Genomic DNA, 5,156 nt, shown 5'->3' with positions numbered 1-5,156 from the left:
CTGGACCGCACCATGGTTCTCTTCGAGATTCCCTTAAGAGACACCAGGCTAACAAACAAGAGCCAATACTATTTTGCAAACTCCTATTATTAATTTTTTTGGGCAGGATGCTCTTGTTTGAAAACTAACTCCTGCAAGTGATTGCTCTTCAAAAAGTGATTACAAACATTGTTTCAATAATCTTGCTCTACCAGCTAACCAGAGACCGAAACTAGTTCTTCAATAGATTGTTGGTCTTCGTTTTTTTAGGGAAAGATTGTTGGTCTTCTTAATCAGATACGGAAAGAAAAACAGATTGTGCCAAGAGTTCAAACTTTTGCTTGGAGGCTTCTTCTTTGAGCTCTTCCCACTGGTAAACGAGCAAGTAAGTTCTCCAAACACATTGTGGAAGAGTGTGCTAGGTGTAGTACTTTAGAGGATGAAATGCACATATTTTTTCTATGCCCTTTCTCTAAAGCTGCTTGGTTCTCCTCTCCATTGTTCATCAGAACGGAGGTCATCGCCAATTATCATCATTCAATTCCTCAAATAATTCAGGCTTTGCTCACTTCTGCTCATCCACATATCAAGATCACTAGTTTATACACTTTTTTGTGGTGTATTTTGAAGGCAAGAAATGATGCTCTATTTGGTAGAAATTTTTGCAAACCATCACAAGTGTTTCCTGTAGCTAATGTTATTATGTAGGGCTCTAAGCTGGAAGATATCACGACTCCACAGGAACAACGCTCCATTTGCTCTACAACCAGCTGAATGTGCCACAACAAGATATTTTTTGACCTGGAGGTAATGCCATCTTCTGTGATGCGGCCTGGAAAAATGATGAAGATGTCCAATCATCTCTGGCGAGCGTTGGTATCATCATCCAAACTGGAGACAATTAACATTGTCAACAATTGCATGTCTGCTTTGTCTCCACCAACATCCTCTCCCCTTCAGGTTGAAGTGTTCGGCTTGCATCTTGCTACCATGCTTGCTGAAGTACTTCATATTCAGGAACCACACTTCTATTCAGACTGCTCTGTCTTGGTGTTGGCGGCAAAGGCAAACTCCATCTTTAAGGACACATGCCATTGAAGTATCAGACCCACACTTGCAGCTATTCAGGCATCCCAGACTATCCATTGTAGCAGGATAGCTCATGTCAATAGGTTTTAAAATGTGAAGGCACACCATCAGGCAAAGCTAGCTCTCAAAATTCACAATAGGCCTCTAGTTGTTAGGTGTCTTTCTTCAGACACATGTCTTTGCCCTGGTAGAGATGTTCTTTCCAGGTCAAAAAGTGTGAATCCATTCACACTCCTCACTGTAAAATGCTGCTGATTAAATAAAAAACTTTCATGTTAAAAGAAAACAACACGAGCACACCACCACAAAATACGAAAGGGGCTCCTTGCGGGAGGAGGAATAGAGGGGAGCAACTAGTTAACGAGCGCTCCTTCGGAGCGCTCGTAACGAGCGGTTCGGGAGCGCTCCGTGTGTGACAAGTGTCGCGCGCGGAGCGCTCCCGCAAGGGAATACCAGTTGCGTGGTTGGTCCCCGGTTTTTCCCTTTCCGGTTTGTGGTTTGGTGCGTTTTGCAATTTGACCCTCGAACTACCAGAATTTTCCGTTTTCCCTTTCCGCGCGAAAACACAAAAAAAAAATACCAGCTCGCGCGGTTGGTTCCCTGTTTCCCTTTCCTGTTTCCCTTTTTGTTCCCATTATATTTCTGGGTAATGGAGATTTATGGGGTAGTTACGGGCGGGGACTACCAACAGTATCAAATGTCACCTTTCAAGTAAAGAAAAAAAGCAACTTTTTAATGTAAAACAGCAATCTCCAGAGTCATTCAATCGTGTGACTTCTTTTATAGGCACAAGTGAACACTAGGAGAGGCACAGGTGTATACTAACTTTACTAAATTGAAGAAAAGCGCCTCGCCTTCAGCTCGTTCAATTTTCATAAACATCTTGAAGGGGCGGCATAGGTCGAAGTGTGTGCTGGTCGTGCGGCGTGCTGGTTCGTGCGGCGCGTTGTACGTCGTGGTGTGAGACGGCGCCTCCGGCGCGAGGGAACCTCCGGCTCGCCTTCGGCTCGTTCAATTTTCATAAACATCTTGAAGGGGGCATAGGTCGAAGTGTGTGTTGGTCGTGCGGCGTGCTGGTTCGTGCGGCGCGTTGTACGTCGTGGTGTGGCACGGCGCCTCTGGCGCGAGGGAACCTCCGGCTCGCTTTCGGCTCATTCAATTTTCATAAACATCTTGAAGGGGGGGGGGCATAGGTCGAAGTGTGTGTTGGTCGTGCGGTGTGCTGGTTCGTGCGGCGCGTTGTACGTCGTGTTGTGGCACGGCGCCTCCGGCGCGAGGGAACCTCCAGCTCGCCTTCGGCTTGTTCAATTTTCATAAACATCTTGACGGGGGGGCATAGGTCGAAGTGTGTGTTGGTCATGCGGCGTGCTGGTTCGTGCGGCGCGTTGTACGTCGTGGTGTGGCACGGCGCCTTCGGCTCGTTCAATTTTCATAAACATCTTGAAGGGGGGGCATAGGTCGAAGTGTGTGTTGGTCGTGCGGCGTGCTGGTTCGTGCGGCGCGTTGTACGTCGTGGTGTGGCACGGCGCCTCCGGCACGAAGGAACCTCCGGCTCGCCTTCGGCTCGTTCAATTTTCATAAACATCTTGAAGGGGGGGGCATAGGTCGAAGTGTGTGTTGGTCGTGCGGCGTGCTGGTTTGTGCGGCGCGTTGTACGTCGTGGTGTGGCACAGCGCCTCCGGCGCGAGGGAACCTCCGGCTCGCCTTCGGCTCGTTCAATTTTCATAAACATCTTGAAGGGGGGGCATAGGTCGAAGTGTGTGTTGGTCGTGCGGCGTGCTGGTTCGTGCGGCGCGTTGTACGTCGTGGTGTGGCACGGCGCCTCCGGCACGAAGGAACCTCCGGCTCGCCTTCGGCTCGTTCAATTTTCATAAACATCTTGAAGGGGGGGCATAGGTCGAAGTGTGTGTTGGTCGTGCGGCGTGCTGGTTCGTGCAGCGCGTTGTACGTCGTGGTGTGGCACGGCTCCTCCGGCGCGAGGGAACCTCCGGCTCGCCTTCGGCTCGTTCAATTTTCATAAACATCTTGAAGGGGGGCATAGGTCAAAGTGTGTGTTGGTCGTGCGGCGTGCTGGTTCGTGCGGCGCATTGTACGTCGTGGTGTGGCACGGCGCCTCCGGCGCGAGGGAACCTGCTTGTTTAATTTTTATATAGCAGGTTGTGCAAAAGGCAAAGCTGCTTTGTTTCGAAAGACACGGGTTTGAAGCATGTGCAGTCACGTCTGCTTATGAGCTAGGTTTGTGCGTGCATTCACATGTGTGTATACTACGAAGGCATTGGTATGTTGCCTTCGGAGGCACGGGTTCGAAGCATGTGAAGTCACGCGAAGTCATTGGTATGTTGCCTCCAGAGGCACGGGTTTGAAGCATGTGAAGTCACGTGTGCGTAGGAGCTAGCCACAGTTGAGGCGTTCTTGGTATTTGTGTGTGGATATTGCCCGGAGGCATGGTGACCCAGGGTTTGGTGGCACAAGGCCATGTCGCCTCTGGAGGCATGGGAGGGTGGTCTCCAGAGTCACGCGTAAGGGTATCTGTGTGTGTGGATATTGCCCGGATGCATGGTGACCCAGGGTTTGGTGGCATAGGGCCATGTCACCACTGGAGGCACGGGAGGGTGGTCTCCAGAGTCACGCATAAGGGTATGTGTGTGTGTGGATATTGCTCGGAGGCATGGTGACCCAGGGTTTGGTGGCACAAGGCCATGTCGCCTCTGGAGGCACGGGAGGGTGGTCTCCAGAGTCACGCGTAAGGGTATGTGTGTGTGGATATTGCCCGGAGGCATGGTGACCCAGGGTTTGATGGCACAAGGCCATGTCGCCTGTGGAGGCACGGGAGGGTGGTCTCCAGAGTCACGTGTAAGGGTTCGTTTTGGGAGTCACTACTGTCGTACAAATAAGAAGATGCATTGTTGTTTATAGTTTACTGGCACTCTCTGATGATGTAAGAGGCACTGTTGTCGAAATAGTTATCTTTTCAACATGAACACGCAATTTTTAACTACATTACATAGAAATGTGAGTTATTGATAAACTTTTTTGTCACGTCTAGATAGAATTAGCCTCGCGGGCTAAATCAAAAGTTTTAGTCTTCATTTTTGCTCAAGATCTTGTTAATCTTGTCACCCATTTCACTAGCTTTGACTTGATTCATCTCGCTACTTAAGAGAATGTACATTGCCTCTGCCCTCCAGTCTTCGACCTCATCCTGTGAAATTTTGCCGAGAAGGGAAGTATATTATTAGAGTTTGTGCATATAAGTTGTTTATAAGTAAATCTATATAAACTTACTGTCAAATCTTCCAGGTCTTCGACAAACTTTTCACCATTGTAGAGGAATGCAAGCTTTAAAACAGCAAATGTTGATTCTCCCTTTTCTACCACTGGAACATCTTGCATAGTATGAATCTGCCATCTTGTACCCTTGGCATTCATTGTTAGTCCTAGTATGGTGTTGAAGACTTCTTTAAACCTAGGTACCTGGGAATATTGCATTTTGTAATTAATTGTTTTAATATTGCAACTTGTAAAACTGAAAAAATTGTTATGTATAAATGCTTACGATTGCCGACTTATGAACATGATATTCCTGAAACTGTCTTTCTCTTTCTTTTCGAGCGTCTTCATGTTCCTGAAGAACTTGACATGCTTCATGTGGATCCAATTTATCCACGTCTATCTTTTATTTCTCAAATTCCTCTGGAGTCGTTTCTCGAGGATCAATAATGTGAACTTTGTGTTTGTATTTGTCCAGCACATATAGTACGTAGCGGTCATACTTCTCCATCGGAACGAATATCTGCGTACAAAATACTTGTTGCTTAGATGACAGTTTAATATAAAGTAATTTAATAGAATGCATATTTTGAGATTTTGTCATGGAGGAAAGGGTTGTTACCATGTTTGCTGTTGAGAGCTTTTTCCGTTGATTTTCCTTGAGATACATGGGAACCAGCTGATTCTTTCTTTTTTGCATTTCATTTTTAAATTTTTTAATAGTAGTTTTGTGTTCCTTTAAATCCAATATATGCTGCAAACAATAATTACGATGAAAAAAACTGTTAGAAAAAAGAGCTGTGTAACAATATAAAAAG

This window comes from Aegilops tauschii, chromosome 2, assembly GCF_002575655.3.
Source record: "Aegilops tauschii subsp. strangulata cultivar AL8/78 chromosome 2, Aet v6.0, whole genome shotgun sequence".
In the NCBI taxonomy this organism is placed as follows: Eukaryota; Viridiplantae; Streptophyta; class Magnoliopsida; order Poales; family Poaceae; genus Aegilops; species Aegilops tauschii.
This window is presented reverse-complemented; position numbering follows the sequence as displayed.